This window comes from Ornithodoros turicata, chromosome 8, assembly GCF_037126465.1.
Source record: "Ornithodoros turicata isolate Travis chromosome 8, ASM3712646v1, whole genome shotgun sequence".
Classification (NCBI taxonomy): Eukaryota; Metazoa; Arthropoda; class Arachnida; order Ixodida; family Argasidae; genus Ornithodoros; species Ornithodoros turicata.
In genome coordinates, this window is record NC_088208.1 from 6,521,942 (window position 1) to 6,546,671 (window position 24,730).

General features: G+C 44.7%; 1 protein-coding gene across 1 annotated transcript in view; it reads right to left on the reverse strand.

The window, feature by feature from the left end:
• LOC135366427 (integrin beta-PS-like) overlaps window positions 1-24,107 on the reverse strand; it is an 88,520-nt gene extending 64,413 nt beyond the window's left edge. Inside the window, exon 1 of the mRNA XM_064599122.1 lies at window positions 23,939-24,107. The gene's annotated coding sequence lies outside the window, so the exon portion shown is untranslated. The remainder of the gene's footprint in view (window positions 1-23,938) is intronic.
• Between the last annotated feature and the right edge of the window lie 623 nt (window positions 24,108-24,730).

A 24,730-nucleotide genomic window follows, 5' to 3' on the forward strand; every position in this document is an offset into this window, starting at 1 on the left:
ATTGGCACGCATGCATTTCCCGTTTCCTACCCTCCTGTAGCGAGCCAATAAATTGCAATACGGTCCTAAATTTTCGTTGGCAGGTATACATACTGGTATATAGATGTAATTGCACCAAGAATAGTAAACAGGGGATTAGTCGACTTATCCCCTTATTGCATACAGAGGTGCAATTATGAACAGCATAAGTGTCACAAAAAGGCGTACGCCTCCCGTTTACAACAAATTAGGGCAGATAACGATATCATTCGAGATTATGGTTGGCCAGGAGCGTGCTATGCGGTTAAGTTAATTTCTAACTGGGAGGTACCCGGGTTCGAATCCCGGTGCCGGCTGTGCTGTCTGGGGTTTTTCCTGGGTTTTCCTCAGACGCTTTCAGACATATGTCGGCACAGTTCCCCTAGAAGTCGGCCCAGGACGCACATTCCCCCAGGGCGTCAGTCGTGACGTTGCCCACATACGTGAGGCCGACAACGGCAAGCCCTTTCACCATCACCACCACCACCTAATTTCTAACAGTGTAGGATCGCTCGCGCATCATGAAGATATCTGTGTCGATAGGCGTGACTTGGTTTTATCACCGGTTTTCGCTATCAGTGTAGACTGATTTACCATGGGGCCACGGTGACACTCCGCCCGAGCGCCTGTTCTGTACTTTGTTCCCACCCTCTGTCCACTGCGCTCTGTATCATTGCCGTTATGTACCAACGGGCCAACGTGCTACTATTGTGAACATTCCGTCCCCCTAGCTGTTTTGTCCAACTGCAATGTCCTCTCTTCATTTCCATCTTTCGCCTATCTATAGTTCTTCACAAAACAGGAATAAATCATCGTTCACGGTTAAGCGCTTGCGTGTAATTCATAAGATTCCCGTGGTCAGTGGCCAAGGTGGACAGTGGTCCAGTCTCGTCAAGTTGCCACGTTGATTTCACGAGACCGATCGAGAAAGGGGCTCCGTTTCACGCTTAGGGAGCCGTTGACCGTAAACGGTATCAGCCTCCGACTGACCGGGCTGCACTGTAATTTGCCGAAAACGATAGGTACGGAGACTGAATGGGGGGTCTCTAAGAGTCTTGCTGTTCCCCAGGATATGACTGCAATATCGTGCAATATTGTGGTACCACGTAGGAGATACCGTTCGTAACACGTTAGGGCAGCCGTATGTATCGTGAAAACAGGAAGGAACCCGAGGATAGCAAGGAAACGGATAAACAACAACATGACTGTCTCGCGTTGCTCCTAACGAGACAACTATAGTCTGCACCCTAGCCCTTACCGGGCGCACTTCGAAATAAACTGCTCCAATACCCGCTGCAAAATAAACTGCCTAAAATTCACAATCGCGACCTGGAAAATGCCAAAGGCGAACTCAGTGTAACCTGATAAAAAAGAAATGCAAACACCGAACTTGGGACTAACCTGGTAACTGAACCTACCAACAATCCGGCGTCTCCACTCTTAGAAACGAACTTCACAGCATAGCACGCTCCTAGCCAAGTGGCTCAGTGGTTAGCGTGCTGGCCATGTCACGTCGAGACTGGGAGGTACCCGAGTTCGAATCCCAGTGCCGGCTGTGCTGTCTGGGGTTTTTCCTGGGTTTTCCTCAGACGCTTTCAGACATATGTCGGCACAGTTCCCTTAGAAGTCGGCCCAGGACGCACATTCCCCCAGGGCGTCAGTCGTGACGTTGCCCACATACGTGAGGCCGACAACGGCAAGCCCTATCACCACCACCACCACCTTCTCTATTTCGAAAGCATCTTCGCATCTATTGCACGCGTAGTGATCTTTATCTTTCTTTGATTCCTACTTTCACTCTGCTATGGGGTTTCCCAAAGATCGCTCCAATGTTGTGGAACTAACAACAGAATATACAAACGTTGTTGCGGATGAGGCAATTAAACATAGAAGGATAAACACAACAAAAGCCGTACAACGCCCAACTGCGCACTTCAGTTGATTGACGGCACTTGAATAAAAGTCACCAGCAGTGGGATTCGAACTCGCACCCTGTGATTGCTCTGAATGTATATGTGGGAGTGACTAGCAACAATGCACGAGAGAATGTGTCGAGGGTTAGTCCGGCACTACCGTGTTTCCTATCATGGATTGGTACCTTGAAGAGAGGGTAGCTAGCATGGTGTAATTCGTAGCATCTTTGACGGGCAATCAGAGGGTGTGAGTTCGAATCCCACTGCTGGGACCCTTTCTTCGACTACCATCGTTCAGTTATACAAAATTTCTACAGGGCAGGCGTCAAAAGAGCGGCCGGACTTAACCACAACTGTCGACATATACCGGGTGTTTCAGTTAAATCCCCGGGCTAAATAATTCGCAAACGGGTGCACCAATCCACGAACTTTCTTTTTTACAAGTATCTGTCCGATACCACCTACAAGCTGCACACCGTGTGAATGAGTGGGAGGCGCTCATTATTAAAATAAAAATGCAAATGAGTTTCGTCAAAAAGCGTATCTTCTAAAGCAGGGCGCTGTCGGCATTAAAATGGGTACTACCCCTTTTGGGACCTTCAGTGGACACCTTTTAGAGAAAAATCTGCCACCGAAGCGGGTCATTTGTTGCAGTAATTAATTGGTTTCGGTTTACGTATTTTTGTCGCGGCTGATCGCGGCGAAGCTCAAAAGGGCGTATTTCATTGGTGTAATTCATTGGTGTAATTCATTAATGTAAGGACGTAATTTATTGATGGATAAGGGAGTGAAAGAGCGTCCTTTTGCGCTGCGCCGCGACCAGCCGCGACAAAAATACGTAAACAGAAACCAATTAATTACTGCAACAAATGACCCGCTTCGGTGGCAGATTTTTCTCTAAAAGGTGTCCATTGAAGGTCTCAAAAGGGATAGCACCCATTTTAATGCCGACAGCGCCCTGCTTCAGAAGTTACGCTTTTTTACGAAACTCATTTGCATTTTTATTTTAATAATGAGCGCCTCCCACTCATTCACACGGTGTGCAGCTTGTAGGTGCTATCGGACAGATACTTGTAAAAAAGAAAGTTCGTGGATTGGTGCACCCGTTCGCGAATTATTTAGTCCGGGGATTTAACTGAAACACCCGGTATACTGATCAATAAGCCACTGGTTACGCCCAACGGCATGCGTTTCCGACGACTTCCCAATGGGCCTCTTTGATCATTCCCTCTCCGCACTCTCACCCATATGTTTCTCTCAAACACACGCACAAGTATGTAGAACGACACAGCAGACATCCGCGGTGAACATGATGGGAATCAGTATTTTTTTCAACCTTGCGATGTTGTTTGGACGTTAGATTAGATTAGAATCTAACGTTGAACGTTCGTGTGTGTGCGCTTGCATCAGTTTGATGTTAACATTCAACGTTGAAGTGAGTGAGATAGACTTTCTGGGGCACGCACATGCCGAGGCTTACACGCCACCAGGTCATGGTCACGATTTATTTGCTGTTGTTCTTATCACCAACAGAAAACCGCCCACAGTAAAAATTGAAGTACATTTAACAACAACAACAACAATAAATGAAGGAGAAGTGATGATGACATGGGAGTACATTCGAGAAAGTTATACCAAAGCGCTTTTTTTACAGATCCATTATTTCATCCCCTCATATTAACCTTTTTGAATGAGGGGTAGGGTCCAGCAGGGAAACATCCCATGTCATTATCACTTTTCCTTCTTTCATTTATTGATATTGTTGTAAGTGATCCCTGAGGCTATACGTTGAGCAACACTACAAAACTTCATTTTATGCCAGACATAGACTGAAATAATGGGGGAAGCATCAAAAAAGAGAAGCATCATCTTTTTTTTTTTTCCTTCTTCGTAAACTCTGCCTCGGCCTGAGCTGAGCATTCCAAATTGTATATTTTCATTTCCCCCACACCTTTTTGGCAAGAAACATGGCACGGACAATTCTTTTCCTTCGACGCATTCCAGGAAAATTGTTTTCCGACGAAGAAGCTTTTAAGGACCCTTCGAGCCCCGTTTGTTTGCAGTTCTGGCAAAAACCTTTTCCTGGTTTCCCCCACTCGGTTCAACGAGCTTTTTCCCTCCCAGGGGAGAGACGAAACAAAGTCGCCGCCCATTGTATTTCCATAACGGTTGTCGGGCCCCCTGGTGGCTGCCAGGTAAGCAAGCCATACAGGTAGAGGTCGTCAAGGTCACTGCCACGGATTTTTTTCAGTTGCAACGTAACTTTCCAGTATGGTATAACGTACGATGCGTGACGCAAAATATGGTGTGATGTGTGAAAACACAAAATTCGACAAGGTCCTGCAAGAAATGCAATCGCGTTACAAAAACATGATTTGAGCGATCTCATCGCTTTAGGGAGTTAACGTGGTCGTTATGAGGCAGTCCGTTTCTTTAATCCTCAGTATTGGAAACAGAGCATATCATCAGCATTTGTAAACAGTTTACGAGGCAGTAAGTAACCAATGATCAGGTTGTCGTTCTCACTTAAATAGCGGTATCACTTGAAGAGAGTGGAAAAGGGGATGTACCTCACTTGATAACTTAACTCCGTTTCAGTCATATTCTACTTTCTCATTTTCTCCCCTGTGATTTGTGCATCAATGTCCCCAACCCCGAATGAACGCTGAAAGATCACATTTATGGAGTGTGCATTACCCTGCAATAAGGCGTTAGTGACAGAATATTTAAGAAACACGCGCTTAGAATTCCACTCCGCCAAAATCCCCCCTCCAAAATAACCAGATTCACACTTCAAATCCAATGTTCGAATGTTTGTGTCTGGATGGCCGAGTGTTAGATTTCTTGATATATAAGGCTCATATTCTATTGTATGACCACCGTTAATCAGTACGCTTCATTTTCCTACGTTTCTCTATTGAACAGATTTTACCTCGACTGTAACGGACTGAGGAAGGCGTCAGTTCGCCTATATTTACTGTAGACAAAGCGTACGCTCTTACAAATGAACTTCACCGCATAGCACCATCCTAACCAACCATCATCTCTACACTCTTAAAAATGAACTTCACCGCATAGCACCATCCTAACCAACCATCATCTCTACACTCTTACAAATGAACTTCACCGCATAGCACGCTCCTAGCCAACCATCATCTCGAATGATATCGTTATCTGCCCTGATTTGTTGAAAACGGGAGGCGTACGCCTTTTTGTGACACTTATGCTGTTCATAATTGTCACAAAAAAGGCGTACGCTTCCCGTTTTCAACAAATCACGGCAGATAACGATATCATTCGAGATGATGGTTGGCTAGGAGCGTGCTATGCGGTGTTGTTCATTTTTAAGAGTGTACACTGTTAAAACAGAACTTCACCACATAGCACGCTCCTAACCAACCATCATACTGAATGATATCATTCTGTGACATGATTTGTTCAAAACAGGGGGGAGGCGCCTATCTGGGACAAGATAATCTGTCCCAGATAGGCGCCTCCCGCCTGTTTTAAACAAATCATGACACAGAATGATATCATTCGGTATGATGGTTGGTTAGGAGCGTGCTATGTGGTGAAGTTCTGTTTTAACAGTGTACACTCTAAAAACATCGCTTCACCGCATAGCACGCTGTGCGCCAACCACTGCCACGAATGATACGGTTATCGCTTCTGATTCGAGGAGAGAGGGGGGTGTACGCCCCTTTGTGGCAGTCTGGATATGTGGTAATTGCGACAAATGGGCGTACGCCTTCCTCTCCCCTCGAATGAAAAAGCGATGACCGATGAAACATGAGCGATGAAGCGATGATTCGTAGCAATGGTTGGCGCACAGCGTGCTATGAGGTGAAGTTCTGTTTTTAGAGTGTAATGATATCGTTATCTGCCCTGATTCTTTAAAAATGGGAGGCGTAGCGTAAGTGTCACAAAAACGGCATACGCCTCCCATTTTCAATAAATCACGGCAGATAATGATATCATTCGAGATGATGGTTGGTTAGGATTGTGCTATGCGATGAAGTTCATTTCTAAGAGTGTAGGGTTACCGCTTCTGATTCGAAGAGAGAAAGGGCCGTACGGATTTTTGTGTCAATTATCAGATACCCAAAGTGACACAGAAAGGCGTACGCCTCCCTCTCTCTTCGAATCAGATGCGATAATCGTATCATTCGTGGCAGTGATTGGCGCACGACGTGCTGATACGGTGGTGTTCTGTTTTTAGAGTGCATGAGATTAGACGGACAGCTTGGTTGGATAGGAAAAAAACGAAAAATAAAATGGAGATGCTGCCTCCAGAAATATAAAGCCCGATACTTCATGGGGTGACGCTCAAACTCATCTAAAAACAACTCGTTGAAAAATTAGTGAATAGCACTTTCACAATAAAACCCTCTGACTGCAGACAGTCGACGCATTCTGCGTCCGCCCCGGAAAACAGCACCCTGTTTGAATGCCCAGTGGTGGGTTCTTCTGGGATCGAGGATTAGTTTTGTCCCACACTCTTAAAAATGAACTTCACCACATAGCACGCTCCTAGCCAACCATCATCCCGAATGACAACGTTCTCACCCCTGATTTGTTGAAAACGGGAGGAGGAGCCTATTTTGTGTGCATTATGCACGGCACAAAATAGGCTCCTCCTCGCGTTTTCAACAAATCTAGGGCGAGAACGTTGTCATTCGAGATTATGGTTGGCTAGGAGCATGCTATGCGGTGAAGTTCATTTTTAAGAGCAGCACAGACAGCACAGCCGGCACCGGTACCCGGGTTCGAATCCCGGTGCCGGCTGTGCTGTCTGGGGTTTTTCCTGGGTTTTCCTCAGACGCTTTCAGATACATGTCGGCACAGTTCCCTTAGAAGTCGGCCCAGGACGCACATTCCCCCAGGGCGTGAGTCGTGACGTTGCCCACATACGTGAGGCCGACAACGGCAAGCCCTATCGCCACCACCACCACCACCATCATTTTTAAGAGTGCAGAGGTGTAGTGAGGGGAGTGTTTAGGGGGCTACAACCCCGCGCCGAATTGAAGTCGACTAGCATGCTCTCTTCAAGGCGTTATTTCTAGGCGCTAAGTGTTATTTTTTCACGATTGGCCCATGGGAATGCGCTGAAGTGCTACACAGGGCCGATCACCAGTGGTTAGGGTTAACCTAGCGGTCACAAAGGGAACGCGCGTTGTGCACGTTATATTGGTCGGCCAATTCTTTGTCTTACGCGAATGTCCCCTCCGAAGAAAATTCCTATCGGCATAATATTCTGCTCTTCCTTAATGGGTATTTCGATTGTGTCAGTAGTATTAGATCAGTCGTACTAGTATTTTGAAGAAATATAGTCAATTATGGTATAGAAGCGAATAAGAAAAGTTGATATAATATGTTTAATTGTACAGAAAATTGTTCCCCCTATACCGGGTGTTTCAGTTAAATCCCCGGGCTAAATAATTCGCGAACGGGTGCACCAATCCACGAACTTTCTTTTTTACAAGTATCTGTCCGCTACCACCTAGAAGCTGCACACCGTGTGAATGAGTGGAAGGCGCTCATTATTAAAATAAAAATGCAAATGAGTTTCGTAAAAAAGCGTATCTTCTAAAGCAAGGCGCTGTCGGCATTAAAATGGGTACTACCCCTTTTGGGACCTTCAGTGGACACGTTTTAGAGAAAAATCTGCCACCGAAGCGGGTCATTTGTTGCAGTAATTAATTGGTTTCGGTTTACGTATTTTTGTCGCGGTTGGTCGCGGCGAAGCGCAAAAGGCCGTATTTCATTGGTGTAATTCATTGGTGTAATTCATTAATGTAAGGACGTAATTTGTTGATGGATAAGGGAGTGAAAGAGCGTCCTTTTGCGCTGCGCCGCGACCAGCCGCGACAAAAATACGTAAACCGAAACCAATTAATTACTGCAACAAATGACCCGCTTCGGTGGCAGATTTTTCTCTAAAACGTGTCCATTGAAGGTCTCAAAAGGGGTAGTACCCATTTTAATGCCGACAGCGCCCTGCTTCAGAAGTTACGCTTTTTGACGAAACTCATTTGCATTTTTATTTTAATAATGAGCGCCTCCCACTCATTCACACGGTGTGCAGCTTGTAGGTGGTATCGGACAGATACTTGTAAAACAGAAAGTTCGTGGATTGGTGCACCCGTTCGCGAATTATTTAGCCCGGGGATTTAACTGAAACACCCGGTATATCAACGCACGACAGAGTACGCCACTTATAAGTCTAACGTAGATTTGTGTTGATTAAAATGTCCACTTACGAAATCAGAGAGTGTGCATTATACAAGTTGATAGTGATTGCTTTTCGCACAGATTGAGACGTTACCCGTTACTCGGTAAAAAGAACCCGTTAGGATTTAACTTGCCGTGTGAAAAAATGTAACTAAGTTAATCACGAAGTTCTTCAGCCTGAAATGTAACTCGCAGTTGCTTAGTTACTTAAAAAAAAACAGCGAGTTAATTCCAAGTTACTTCGGACACAACATAGCACTACACAGGTGCAGCCGCCGCGCAGCGCGTGTGAGCAGTTGAGTAAGCAGTGAGACCTTGAGGTGCCTGCGGAGGAGTGCAACACGCTTAGATCGTTTTCGTTTATGTCCAACAATTGGAACTCTTTGCATCTTAGGCGGTAACCGCATGGAGCAACCTTTGTCATCTGAATCCGGCCAACGGAGCGCCAACTGATACGAGATGAGCGTCAACGGAACGAAATCAAAGCGTTACAACCGCATGGAGCAGAATCTCCACCTTGAGGTTGTCATGGTGAAGCGTCGGCCTGGCTCTTACCGCGGGTATAACTGCACTCGCGCACACTTCTGCGCGTAACACCCTGAGAATGATTTGTCGAGAATCGGAAGCAAATCGAATCCGTTCTGAATGGCAGTTGGTGATGTGATGTCATGTGATGTGAATAAAGAAAAAAATGGGGATGTGAGTTTCGACGAAGTCAAACTGGCCACCCCAGTACACTTAATACAGAAAGTTCAAACTGATGATGAGATGGTGAAAACAGAGAGGGATGATGTCCAGAGACGAACATAGATGATAATGGAGTTCAACATGTAGTTCAAAAGTTCAAGAGCTGCGCCCAAGTCAGAGCAAAGTGGCGGAATCGCCGGGGTCACACACAGGACACATCACACCGTGTTATATAGGATGTCCATAAGCCCGGTTGCATGCAAAAAGTCTTCAAGTGCCCTAAGCGCCTTGTCGGACGAAGGAGGACCTAACAGTTTCGTGATGTCGAAGGCTCGGGAGTCCACGCGAGAGAGGCTTGTCTCTAATGCCCGTCGAGCATCGAGCCGTTGGTCCTGAGTATATGTTATGCGCTTTAGGTGAGAACAACGAAAAGTACAAACTAACAATAAAAAAAATCGCAACCTCATGCGTTTTCTACACTAAACTGGCGGTGCGCAGAGACCCGTCTAACTTTGCCCCCGTCTATATACAGTACCTCACCTGCAACCCTTTCACCCCTTCACCCCTTCCTGGCTATAGCCGTTGTATACTCGCGTGTGGCCAGCAACGGCGAGCCAAGTTCGACGTCCCCCCCTCCCCCCCCCGCTCTTAGATAGGATAGATTTAATTGACAGTAGTCTCGATTTGGCCCCTTTCAAAAGTTTCTCTTTATTTTTTAAGGTATTCTAATTTACTTTTCATTTTTATTTACTTTCTATCTCTAACATACATTGTACATACTAAGGTTGGCACGACGCGGTGGGAAAAAAGATGTATTTTTTTCCCACCGTTGTGTTCGTCATTTTCTCAGTTTTCTTTTATGCGTTTACGTTAGCCCCGCATCACCATCATCATCCATTCATCTATGTTGTTGTTACGTTTGCCCTTTCACGGGGTGGGGGATATATGTTTATTAAACAGGAAGGGAGGGGAATATGTTTATTATGTAAAAAAGGAAGGAAAGCTTAGCCACCGCTACGGCGGCTTGCTATTCCCAGGAAAGAAAAGAAAAAGAAAGGGAAAAGGAAGAGAGACAAATAAAAAGAAAAAATAAGAGAAAAAGAAAGGAAAAAGGAGGAGAGACAAATAAAAGGAAACAAATTAAAAGAAAACAAAGAAAAAGAAAAACAAACAAGAAGGGAAGGGAAGGAAAACCTGGCTGAACAAATAGCTGGTTTGCTATTCAAAACACACAAAAAAAAACTGAAAAATACAGAAAGCAAAAGAGGCACCAGAACACGGCAGTTGGTGAGGCTTGAGGCTCTGAGTAAGCGGAGAAGAGCCTATCCTTTCACATTTACTGCGAGAACTTGGGCATTATTCAGTGACAGGAGAAATCGGTAACTACGGAATGCAAATAATCCACTCTCATCACACCAGCAACGAGCTCGAAAGTTTCGAAACCACAACGACCCGAACAAAATACAACGCAAGCCGGTTGATTCTCCTTCCATTCCACGACAGTCGACAAACACTCGATAATCGTCCAATCAGGCAAAAAGAATAATACGAGAAAGAATAGAAGAAGAAGAAATATAAAATGAAATTTGTTTACTCTAGTCGGAGAGGTCCAGTGGGTCACAGATGAAGACGTCGAGGGGAAATATTATCCGCACCCACGCATTTCTCACGGCGCCGTGCGAACATTGCCCCGGCAAAGTTCGCGGTTGTTTCGCCGATGTATACTAGGCATGGAAGTGTATTGGCCGCGGGTGCCCCGTACGTGACTTTCGAGGTGCAGACAGCGGAAACCGACGCCCCCCCGTAGACTATACATGACACCCCTATCAGCTTACGGATTGGATTTCACGTTGCACCAACCACCTGCAACGAACACTTGAGTCTCCGAAAACGTACTGCGCCGAAATGCAGTTTTCCTTGTCGGGAACGAATTCGACATTTTGTGACGCTTTCTGCAGTCCAAGAAAAACGGGTGTGAAGAGGTAGTAGCTTCCATAGTTACCAGTTAGGTCAACATACACTCTTAAAAATGAACTTCACCACATAGCACGCCCCAAGCCAACCATCATCCCGAGTGACATCGTTCTCTCACATGATTTGTGGAAAACGGGCGTACGCCTTTTTGTGACAATTAACATTTCTGCATAAGTGTCACAAAAAGGCGTACGCCTCCCGTTTTCAACAAATCAAGGAAGGGAACGATATCACCCGGGATGCTGGTTGGCTAGGAGCGTGCTATGTGGTGAAGTTCATTTTTAAGAGTGTAGCGTCTGATAAGGAGTGCAGAAGGATGGTAAAACCAATTATCATACAGGGTGTTCCAGAAAGCGTGTCATTGAATCATAATAAAAAAACTACGCCACCTAGAATCATGCGGTCAACAGTATTTGTTCTAACTATAGGCTTTTGCCAACTCCTGATGCGAATGTGTGAATACGTAATATAGATGTAGTATATATGTAGTATAATATGTGTGAATATATGTGAATGTGATATATGTGAATGTATTGTAAGTTCAATTATGTAAATCTTTGGGAACTGAACTCGGAAATATGCCAAGTAAAGGACACTTTTTTTACCCCACCAATATGAAGAGCGTGCCGAATTCACTCAAGTTCATTATAATTTACAGTGATATTCACGAGCTATCCCATCGGAAAAAGTAGCCGAACATCATGTTTTTCGTAGCACCGGACCATAACGCACGATGACTTTTTGAGCGCAGTCGATCTCAGTCCGACGAAAGGAGGTTCCAAACCCAGCCCACAGAGTGATAGCAGAAAAAGTGACAGTTCTTGGAATTGGGAGAGGGAAAGTGTGATCCTAGCGGAAGTCGGACCCCATAAGCCATACCTGCGCTATCTCTCTCCGCGATGCAGGTGTGAGCTGGGTTTCCAGCCTCCTTTCGCCGGACTGACAAGGATTGCGCTGAAAAATTTGTCACTCGCCAGTTCCGTAGAGCATGATGTTGGGCTATTTTTTCTGATGGGATAGCCCCCGCATATCCCTGTCAATTATCATTAATTTGAGTAAATTAGACACGCTCTTCACATTGGTGGGGTAAAAAGGTGACCTTTACTTGGCGAATTTCCGACTTCAGTTCGCAAAAATTTACGCAATTAAACTTACGTTACACGACATACACATCAGGAGGTGGCAAAAACCTAGTAAGAACAAATGCTGTTGACCGCATGATTATAGGTGGTGTCGTTTTTTATTATTATTATTATCACAATTCACTGACACGTTTTCTGGGACACCCTCTATATCCAAACTGCTACAAAAAGCATACTCTCCCTAACCCCCCTCGTTCATCGAATCAGAAGTTGTAACGCAGTGGTATATCGCAGAGATTGAGGTAGCAGGAACCTTTTAAGCACAACATATGCGACAACTATGAGGCGACTAACTACTGTAAAGGTGTAATTACTCCACCCTTTTTTCTAAGATTGTGGTCCCTCGTTTGTGACAGGTATTCCCACTAGTTCGGGATGTTTGACTCCCGGCCGCAACTGCTAACTGCGGCTAAATGGCCTGTGTTCTTCTCGTGACTTAAAACCCCTTTTCTTCTTCTTCTTCTTCTTCTTCTATCACATCACATCAGGAACGAATTCAACAACAACAACAACATAACACTAGATGTTGACGATGGAACGAATTCACACTTGTTGGCCAAATACCACGACATGATAAATGTGAGCAAAACGAAGTGCGCACAATGGTAAAACATAGTTTGTTCCGCTTCAGCACCCACAACAAATGCGCACTAATATGCCAGTGTCTTCCTCCGAGTTATTGTCCTCTCTCTTACATTCGTATTTTTTAAGTAACTATAGCACATGCGAAGCTAGAAATGTTTCATTTTTGTGCCGTGCCGCATTTTGTGACCTTATAAATTTAGAAGAAGAAAAAACAGATTACATATCGGGATTCGCAGTAGACAACACACGATTGTTCTCTCTCAAATTCTCTTCGATCACAGCGACCTCTGTCGTCCTTTCTGACGGCACTTCCGGGAGCGTTTCGGTCGAAAAAGGTCGGTGGTTCTAAAATACTGTAATTGCATCTGAGGACTTGATTCTAACGTGTCTCGAGCGCAGATAAAATATGGTTGAAAGGAGATCACAGTATAATCGAATATGTTGGGCGGTATATAGTTGGCGATTTTAAACTGTAGTCCAAATTTCTCTATCTCTGGTCGCGGTGAAGCGCAAAAGGATGCAGTTTATTGGTGTAAAGGGATAATTGATTGGTGGATAAGGGCATGGAAGAGCGTCCCTTCAATTACGTCCTTACACCAATAAATTGCATCCTTTTGCGCTTCACCGCGACCAGGCGCGACAGAATATGTAAACCGAATCTAATTAATTACTGCAACAAACGGCCCCTTTGGTGGCAGATTTTTCGCTAAAAAGTTTCGCTAGAGGTCCCAAAGAGGGTACCCATTTTAATGCCGACAGCGTCCTGCTACAGAAGTTATGTTTTTTTACAAACCCATTTGAATGCTTATTTAAATAATGAGCGCCTCCCACTCACTCACACGGTGCGCAGATTGTACGCGGTATGGGACAGATACACTCTAAAAAATGAAGTTCACCCCATAGCACGCTCCTAGCCAACCATGATCGCGATTGATATCGTTATCTGCCCTGATTTGTTGAAAAGGGGAGGCGTACGCCTCCCCTTTTCGACAAATCACGGCAGATAACGATATCATTCCAGATTATGGTTGGCTAAGAACGTTCTATGCGGTGAAGTTCGTTTCGAAGAGTGCACTCTTAAAAATGAACTTCACCGCATAGCACGCTCCTAGCCAACCATCATCTCGAATGATATCGTTATCTGCCTTGATTCGTTGAAATCGGGAGGCGTACGCATTTTTTGTGACACTTATGCAGTGTATAATTGTCACAAAAAAGGCGTACGCCTCCCGTTATCAACAAATCGGGGCAGATAACGATATCAATCGCGATCATGGTTGGCTTGGAGCGTGCTATGCGGTGAAGTTCATTTCTAAGAGTGTATACTTGTAAAAAAGAATGTGACATGTGACCATACCTGTCTCATACCTGTCTCATTAAATTTTCCTATGACAAAAAAGAAAGCCCGGGGATTTAACTGAGACACCCTGTATGTAGATCACCTTGTCATCGCTATACCAACGCACGTAAAGCTCCCTCACAATGGTCAGCTAGATTTTTATTTTTTTACGCCCCACCTCCGCAATCGCCCACCGAAAAAAAAACTAAAAAATTTTGGGTACGCCCCTGCTGTACGCAATTGGGTGGGAAAAGGAGCAGTTTTCAGGGTTGGAAATACTGTATATCTGAAGTGCGAATAGTTGATATTCAAGTCAGAAATATCTGGCACCGTCGTTGCAAGCCCACTATTTTCATGATTTGCTGTTCGCAATATTGCCTCAGAATATTGTTTTGTATCACAGCGGGTGTGATAATGTCCCATTCTATGCGGCAACTATAGGGGCATTTTTCATTATTTTTACTTTCCCGCAAACTCGCCACGATCTGTGCGTACAGGCAAGTGTATCGATGACGTATACTGAAACTTGGACGCGCATCATTACAGTCCATAGTTCTTATCCTCGAACTATAGACTGAGAAGATTCTTGTCATGCTTTGTAACTGAAAAGTATCGCCATGAAAGTAATAATGGAATAATGGGGAGGAATATATTCCGGGCCTTTCGGTGCAACATTTGTACTTAGACACGCACAAATACGTTGCACGAAATCTAGAGTCACAGATAGTGTGCGTGTGTGTGGGGGGGGGGGATATGTTTACTATATAAAGAATACGAGGGAAAGGTTAGCCACCGCTACGGCTTGCTATTCCCAGGAAAGAAAAGAAAGGAAAAAGGAAAGACAGATAGACAGATAGCGGCTGTCTAAGGAAAAGCAGCTATTTCTTCAAAAGTCCATCGGTCAGGAATTTATTTGATTTGTATTATTTATTTATTTGAATATATACTACAGGACCCTTTTGGGACGCAACAGTTTATACAGCGAGCTGTACAGATACAAGATATACACAGAAGATATACAGCTCTGATACAGAGAGCAACAAAACCTACCGAGGCAGATGTCGTTTGACTGAGCTTCCCTTCCTTTTCCCTTTTTTTCTTTGTTCTAATAAATATATCCTCCTTCCATAATCTGCTTAATGTTACCTAAAGAAGAAATAGCATAGGGAAGCCTGTTCCATTCTCGTATGGTACGCGGAAAAAATTAGCATTTAAACCAATTGGAATTCCTTAAATATAAAAGAGTGAAAACTTCGTGTCTGACGTGGTTGCAGGGGCTCCGTGTACGAATGAAAGTTAACCCGGTACATTCCCCTATAGATAATTGATAACGGAACGTAAGCCTATCAACCTTTTTTTTTTCTTTTTTTTTCATCGCAAACCCCTTTATGGTCCTTGTGCATTAGCTCTTCAGCTAGAAGACTCGAATGCTTAGTTACACGGCGATAGCGATCGTTACAACACAACAACAACAACAACAACAATAGATGATGACGATGAGATGGGGATGTTTCATCGTTACAGTGGCGTATATAGGTGGTCAAATTTCCGTTCACAGGAACTTTTCCCTACAGGAAGTTTTCATGCTGAGCAATATGGAATAGGCAGGGAAGAATCCCCCCCCCCTCCACCCCTACGAGCTGGGCTGTCCAGAAGGAAACAGCTGATTGCACAGCACAAAGAGCAGCTGTTTTTCGAACGCGTATTCAAACGATCGAGGTAGATGCCCTCGACCACTGTCACCATCTGCTACTGTTTTGAAAAGGGTTCGGTGACACCTGGGATATCGCTTTCGCTAAAGCAACAAGACGCAAGTGGCATTCTTTTCTTGCGGCAACACGATGTTGGAGGAAATGCTGAAAGCAATTTTTTTTACCACCTCTCGGGCGTGGGTCGCCATATCCGCGAATGAAGGGTTATTTTCTGTTCAGAATATCCTTTTACCATAATTATCTTTGTTTTTCAATAACACTATAACAACGTAAATGTTCTACGTGCAAACTATCGTTACAAGTATGTCAAACTGCTAAAAATATGTACAATCTACCCTTCGTACGTACACGTATCAGGCAAAATTCGACTGAGGGTTAGTTCAAGGTGTACTAGCAGTTAACTACAAAACGTCGTGGTAGATGAGTATTATAAGAGACACCTGATGCGGATGTGGAAGGAGGAGCTCGGAATAGAATAAAATAGAAATAGAAAAAAAATGGAAACGTAGGTCGCACCCGTGCGACCAGCTGTTCCATGACGCTTGATGTGTGAAAGCGCTGACCTCGGGGCTCGGAGCTCGGAGGAACCGATACGTCTGTTAAACCATAATGCTGTTGCGTGCAGTGTAATAATACGTTCTATTAAATTTTCCTCCAACACAAAATACAACTTCCCCACATAGCATTCCGAATGACACTGTTCTCTCTCTCTCTCCACCTCTCATTTGTTCAAAATGGTAAATTGGGAGGGAGCCTTCTTTTTACATCGCAAAGAATATCCTTTGAAGGAAAGGTTGGCGTGTCATGTGTGGAAGTTCCCTTTAAACGGTATTCTAGGAGTTTCACGCCATTATTCAATTAATTGTGTGGGAGAGATTTACCGCGGGTACTTTGGGTAATTTCACGTGGGTACTATACAACACGCACAACACACACACACAAGATCAACGATACAGGACGATGCAAAATGCTTAACAAATGAGAGGCAATGAATGATAAATGATCATGGATTGGGAAAAAATATGTACAAAATACGAGTACGCTTATGACGAGTCACCAGCGATGGTGACGAGACCGAAGACAGCGCGGACAGAAGGGTGATGGCCCCAACGGGGCACAAAACCACCCTCCCCTAGCGCAAACAGTTCCCTCTGGAGGACGCTGACGGACGACGCGTACCCGCAAAGATCGCACAAGCAGGAAGATCGGGACGTCGCGCCTACGCTGCGCCACAGCCTTACATCTGGCACCCCACAAGACCTGGGCCCCACAAGCCGGCACAAGCACATTGTATACCGTTTGCTGGCACGTCTGCGGTCAAGCGGTATCGGGCACATAATGTTTGTATGCCGCCTGACTAGCTGCCAGAATATGCGGGCTATGCGGCAGTCGAAGAGTACATAACGGTTGGTCTCCACACCGGAGCAGTATGGGCAGATAATTAATTAACTAGCCTTTCCAGTAAAGTCTTAATGAGTGCGCTGGGCTCGTATCAGACGTCAAAAATCTCGGCAACGATTTGTCTTTAATCCGCTTCCTATATTTCTGAGCAGGAGAAGGATGGCCATCAGGAACGAGACGTTCACAAAGTTTGTTTACAATGACGCCTCCACAACTCCCTACTATGCTGGCAAACACATGTGGTGAAGCCACCGTGACAGATTGGCTCATGTTACTTTGCGAAGCCTCTCTCTTGTTCCTCCCTCGCACCCTCTCCATTACATTGAAACACATATGGTAATGTTACGCAACAAATTTCCAGTCGTCGAGGGGAAGAAGTTGTTGCGATTCGAAGGGGCCGGCGGAAAAGGAAGCTCTGACACAGATCAAAATAAGCGTCGTTTTATGCCAGCCAAGTGACATCCGTCGAGTCTATTTTTGCTAACAGTGGCGATAAATGAGGTCTACACTCTTAGAAATGAACTTCACCGCATAGCACGCTCTTCCGTACGCCTTTTGTGTGTGTGTGTGTAAAAACGGGAGGCGTACGCCTTTTTTGTGACAATTATTAACAGCATAAGTGTCACAAAAAAGGCGTACGCCTCCCGTTTTCAACAAATCAGGGTAGATAACGATATCATTCGAGATTACGGTTGGCTAGGAGCGTGCAATATGGTGAAGTTCATTTTTAAGAGTGTAGGCTGCTGTCACAGCGTCCGATGCGGTACACTCTTAGAAATTAACTTCACCGCATAGCACGCTCCTAGCCAACCACGATCTCGAATGATATCGTTATCTTCGCTGATTTGTTGAAAACGGGAGGCGTACGCCTTTTTTGTGACACTTATGCTGTTCATAATTGTCACAGAAAAGGCGTACGCCCCCCGTTTTCAACAAATCAGGGCAGATAACGATATCATTCGAGATTATGGTTGGCTAGGAGCGTGCTATATGGTGAAGTTCATTTTTAAGAGTGTATGCTCCAAATAGGGGGGGGGGGGGGGGGGGGTCGTGGTGAACATTGAGCGCGTCCTAATAGAATGTGAGCTCTACGAAACGGAGAGACGGCAACTCTGTGCTCAGTTGAGTACTGCTACCCGACAGACGTTCAACCTGCCCGCAATTCTTGGCCCACGTCAGAGCCACGTACAACACCGTCGATGTCTTCTGATGTTCTTCTAGTTCCTCTTGTCTACGGGTTTGCTCCAGACGCTGCAGAGTCATACTCTGTATCTCAATGACAATCGGTGCTTCTTTCATGTGTGTGTGTTGAGTTTGAGTTTGATTATAGAAAAAAAACGGAAGATATTGAATTCGTCACTGACGAATTCTGCTACTCCCACAAGGAGAAAGAAAAGGAGAAAGAAAAGAAAAGAAAAGGTGAAAAGGAGAAAGGGAGAAAAGGAGAAAGAAAAGAAAAGAAAAGGTGAAAAGCTAAAAATAGAAACACATCACCCCTCCCAATCACCGAACTGTACGTGCATATGCGTAGCTACATCCCCTACCATGTGTGTGTGTGTTTTACTTCACCTTCCTATTTGTGGTGTAGCGCAGTCGTTGGAGGAGAGGGGGAGGCGAATATGTTTATTAAGAAAAAAAGGAAAGGTTAGCCAGGCAAAGAGCCGGCTTGATATTCCGAAAAAAAAGGAAAAGAGGGGGAAATGGGAAGGGGAAAACGAAAAATAAAAGGAAGGAGAAAGAAAAAACAAAAAGGGGAATCAAAAAAGAAATGAAGGAAAAAGAAAAAAGGGGGAATCGAAACAAAGGAAGGAAAGAAAAAAGAAAAACGGGGGAATCAAAGCAAGGAAGGAAAGAAAAACAAAAAGAAATGAAAAGGAAGGAAGACAAGAAACAAAAAGAAAGCAAAAAGGAAAGAAAAACAAAACGAAAGGAAAAGGAAAGAAAGAAAAGAAGCGAAGAGATATCAATTGTTGTACTTGCGCATAAGTTCAACTCCCGGTGCCGGCTGTGCTGTCTGGGGTTTTTTGCTGGGTTTTCCTCAGACACTTTCAGACATATGTCGGCACAGTTCCCTTGAGAAGTCGGCCCAGGACTTATTTCTTAATTTTCTTTCTTTATTTATTTCTTATTCCTTCCTATTTCTTTCTTTCTTTATTTATTTCTTATTCCTTCCTATTTCTTTCTTTCTTTAATTCTTTTCTTTTTATTTATTTATTATTTCTTAATTTTATTTATTTATTTATTTATGGAATAGCAAGCCGACGTCTCGTTTGGCTGACCTTTCCCCCGTTTTTTTTTTCCTTTTCGTCTAATAAATATACCCCCCCCCCCCCCCGCCTGGTCATAGTCACGATTTATTTTCTTGTTGTTATTGTCGTCGTCGTATCTCCCACTCTTAAAACAGAAAAAAAAACGGGGGGGGGGTGTAATTGCAGGATCGGCTCGCCGTAGTTGGTCACACAGGAGTGGGCTTAAGACAACTTCACCGCATAGCACGCCCGTAGCCATCCACCATCCCGAAAGACATCCTTATGTCCCTTATAGTAGGTTGAGAACGGGAGGCGTACGCCTTTTGTTACACTTATGTAGTCATGTGCTAAGTGTCAAAAAAGGGCGTACGCCCCCGCTTTCCACATATCAGGAGCGATCACGGTATCATGCTGTGCAACGGTTGGCCTTCACTCTCAGGACAGAACTACACGGCATAGCACGTTGTGCGCCAACCACTGGCCACGAATGATAGAGTTATCGCTTATGATTTTAAGAGGGTGAGGGGCGTACGCCTTTTTGTATCACAACGGCGAACCTATCCTGCCATTACCCTCCCCTTGTATGAATTATCATACATCCAAATGGATATAAAAAGGCGTACGCCACCTCCGCTCTTCGAATCAGAAGCGGTAACCCTATTATCTGTGGCAATGGTTGGCGAAAAACGTGCTGTGCGGTAAAGTCCTTCTCTGAGAGTGTTCACCGTATACTGTGTGACAAAAGACGTCGCTCAACACAGACGACAGATGACACAAAATGAGAGGCTGCACACGGAGTTACAGACAGCCTTGTCGGCGTCAATGCGAGAAGGTTGCGTTGCACAAAAACAGAGGTTGGGGGGGGGGGGGTATATGTTTACTAAGAGAAAAAAAGGAAAGGAAATAGGTTCGGTTAAAGGGTACAGTGACCGCATTCCGTCTGCGGGACTAAATGAAATAACACACACACATACATAGGATGGTGATGGGGTGGGCGATTCACCGCCGCTGAGGCGGTAAATAGAAGATTCGATAAAAAGAGAATTCCTTATATGCGGCGAGTTGCGGCACCGTACAAACTGACAGAACTCCCTTCGTATCCACGTATGTGATATCCGCGCAGAAATCTGAGAGTACTCCGCTGACACAGTATACATAAAACCGTCATAAGTGTTACCTGTTTGTATACCTGTTTACGAGTAACAGTGTGTTTACGGGTTACATCGAGCGCATTGTGATCGTGTAACTAATAATTGTTATTATTTTTTATTAGTTACCGATTCCTATGTAACCTCTACAGCGGGAGAAATGTTTCCCTTAACGTTACCTCTGAAAACGTAACTCTTGCTGTAGAGGTAGGAATCGGTAACGAGTTTAGAAGAAGCTCTCTGGTGGTCAGAAGATACACGCAGCGTCTGATCATCAGCAAGAATTACACGATCACAATGCGCTCGATGTAACCCATAAACAAACTGTTACTCGTAAACAGGTATAAACAGGTAACGCTTATGGCGGTTTTATATGTACTGTGTCGGGTGTACCTCGAAATAAGGTGATCAAAATCGCCGCTGCAGAATAAAATAAAATAAAATCTATGAACAAAACAAACAGTACAAAATAAACAAAAAATAAACTATAAACAAACGTTATCCGACTATAAAGTGCACAGTCGCGCGCGGGAAACTGCCAACAGCGAATTTAGACTAACACGGACATAGCGATGCAAACACCGATCATGAACTAACCTAATAATAAACTAACCAGCGTGCTGTTCCGTCGTGTTCGCCCTGCTAAGCCTAACGCCCGCTAAAATCTGGCTTTCGTTCGCCCAACCAACTTGCACAGGCATCGAAAACCCGTGAATTTGAGCGGTTAAAAAAGATGTCGTGTCTTCAAACCCGGCATATCATCTTACGAAGCAATCCAGCATTCTCCTTGATTTTCCTTGTTTCGAGAGCGGGGATTTCGTAACCGCGAACATCGAGGTCCTCCCACTGTGTCAGCGGAATGCTCTCAGACATCTGCCGCGAGACGAAGTATAGTCGCAAACTATTTCATAAATATCTGCGCGCGAACATTACCGCGTACAGTGCAGAGAAGTAACAGACTTTAGGATTTATTTCAGTGTAAGTATTTTCGGCATATAATTTCGATATTGACAGCCGACAAGATCCCGGTAGTACGCGACGTTGTGGAATGTCGTGTCAATGATCGGTTACGCCAGCTAGATGTTATCCTATACCCTTTACTTTTAGAGGTAAAAACGCGTAAACATTTTTTTTTTATCTCCATTAGAATTGACCGTTTTAAGAGTGTACAGTGCATTCACGACGAATGCGATACACGCAAAACGCATTTTCGACGCGTTAACAAATACTGTACTTCCCGGAAGAGCAACCACGTGAAACAGCTGCTACCAGGAGCTAGGAATGAATTCCAACGAACCAACCAGCGCGACTTATGGCGTTCGAAAAATCCCCTCCAGTTTCTGCATTTGCAGTGCTTGGTCTCCGATCCCGAAGCATACGTAAACAGACGCGCTAGTTGGGCAACACGGCATTCCTTACTTGCGTTTTCTGCACGCTTTCGCCAAGTTCTGGTTGCGCAGACGTGGTTCGTCTCGCGCAGAACCACATATTACAAATGGTGCCTGCCTCCACCGAACAATACTTTCTTAACAACTTAACAAGACTGTTAGAAGGACGGTGGCCTAAAACGGACCTCTTCTTGGTGTATGGGCAGCATATCCCTGAGTATGAGGTTAAGACACTCCCAAACTCAGGGATAGGCTGCTGTCGTCATGTTTACGCCAGATCGCTTGTCTTCTATACTTCTTTCTTTCATTATTCTTTTCCTGAGTCACCTGAGACGAGCTTCGTGTCCGCGTCAGCGAATAGGGGAAATCGTTTCGTACGGAAGTGAGTCAAGGTGAAAACATCTGCCGTAAGCACTTTCGAAATGCCACTCCAGAATGATGCTGTACGGGAGCTTCTGATCCTTATCGACGCCGTCCAACTTCGCCAGACATCTTTAAGAAGAGCTCAATGTCGAGATGTATCTCAAACCGCAGCCAAATTGTTCGGAGGACTTCACTTAACAATCAGTGTACGTAAACCAAGGGACATGAAATAAGTGGTTTCGAGTCCTTTTTATACGATATGCGACCCACATATAGTGCGAAGTGCTTGGAGTTCTAGCGAGAAAACTGCGGACTCCCATGTCCCAACTCTTGACTGGAAAAAGACGGTATATATAGCGCAAATATTGACGCGTAACTCGTAGTGATGATGCAATCGTGGTAATCCGAGCAAGATTATCGAGTGTCCTGTAGCATACCACGATGTAAGCAATGGACTCCCTCGTCCCTGAAATCTAGAAGCTTCCGAAATTCACGGTTCGGCTGAACGAGTCGCACTACGAAATGTTGTTCGTCATTAATGTGAAAACACGGCGCAAACAGATCAACGGCATGTGTTCGTTTGTGCACATGTGCATAGTCTCTGGTCTGTGGCAGAAAAACAACATACACTTCCGTACCCGTTAGAGGGTTATTTCACTGTCCAGGTAACAATAGACTGTCCTTACCGTTAAAGGCGAGACGGCCTATACCGCAGTTTGCCCGTCCGCAACACAGGGATGGGCAGTAATACTCATATTTTGTATTATAATACTAATACATAATACTTCCTAGAAATCGGTATTATAATACAGATACAAATACATTTCCAAAAATGAGTATTATAATACATAATACTAATACTTCTGTGTATTACACGAGTAATACTTGTAATACGCTTGTAATATACTTAACTTGGGAAGAAAAAAAGGAAAAGAACAGAAGAATTACTTAGATATATGCCCATTACTTATCGAGACAATCATTCTCCAATGACGTTTTATTCACGCTTACATTTTTGCACATGGCCTGATCTTTCCGAATAAGATCAGATAGCGCTGATCAATTCGATCGCTGTGAACAACTCGCTCTCACTGTGGCAGAGCCCTGATTTCATCCACTCTGGACGATAAAATGTGGGCCGTTCAAAAACATGTGACTGCCCATAGTGCAACCACGTACAGGGGTGACTGGCTGCACTGAACGCACTCTTTCATAAGACAAAGGGCTTGTACTGGTATGACTCATCCTTACGGATACTGAAGTAGAAGGAATGCGAGGAAACCTCCAGTAACCTCTGGCCCCAAAGTCACTCACTTTGGGATAATTTGGGGCCGGAGAACACTGTAATAGGAGCCTTGTTCGTGTTCAAATGTTTGTGGGACCCGAAAAATTACTGATAAAGTGCACGGGTGACACTTTGCAGGTCGAACTTACGACCTCTGGGAAAGTATTACACCTTCAAAAGTATTATAATACATGTAATACCTCGTTTTGTGTATTATAATACAGATACAAATACATTTCAAAAATGAGTATTATAATACATAATACAAATACTCAAAAGTATTACAGTAATAGTATTATAATACAAAGTATTACTATTACTGCCCATCCCTGCCGCAACACTCATCAACGAGAACTGCCGCTACTCTTGCGAGCGACACACACAAATGGTAACTGCTCGGTCGTTATCTAAAGGGCATTCGTCCACTTCCCGTCCGAGATAAGACGCGAGAGAGGCATTTTTCGGAGCTCTGCGCATCACTGGTCAAGCGAAGGAGGACTCACCGAAATCCGTAAGAAATATCGTTCGATGCAACTCGCCGTTGTCCTTGTGACCATGGAACTGACAACGCACGCTGTCCAAGCACTGTGCGATCGCAAATTTGAACTTAGCGGGCTGAGCACGCGCGGGAATCCTCGGAGCCTCCCACCATCGCCGCCGGCGACTCGCACACCTGTTGAATGACAGGAATGCGCGGAAAACGCGGAGAAGCTGCGAGCAAGCAGCAACACACGACGTTAGCGCTATCTTCCGTGAAGCGGAGAAAGCTGGCGCTGCTCGTGGAAAACAGCGGACTTTTCGAAGTGCGAGCAATCGCACGTGATAAGCGCGGGAAATACGTAAATGGCAATACGACTGTGCGAGCAACGCTCTCAAAAAAAAAGGGTGGAGCAGTTACACCTTTTAGGAGGTAATAGTTGTCGCATGTGTTGTACCTAAAAGGTTGCAAAGTTCTATACCTGCTACCTACGAGTGATAGGGTTACCGCTTCTGCTTCGGTTAGCGAGGGGGGCGCCTTTTTGTCGCAATTTGGATGCTATATGATAATTTCTTTTAGCACCTTTTTACACCCATTATCAGACGCTATGTTGACCTAGGTGGTAACTATGGAAGTTACCACCTTTTCACACCTTTTTTTTTTTTTCTTAGAGTGAAGGGCCGACCACCATGGCCTTTCCGAGAGGAGGTCAAGGAGGGAAGCAGCGTCCACGGTGGGGCTCTTCTGCATGGTGACTATTTTTCATGATGCATCACAAGGATAAATTATGGCCAAGTTCTTAGAGATGCCTGACTTC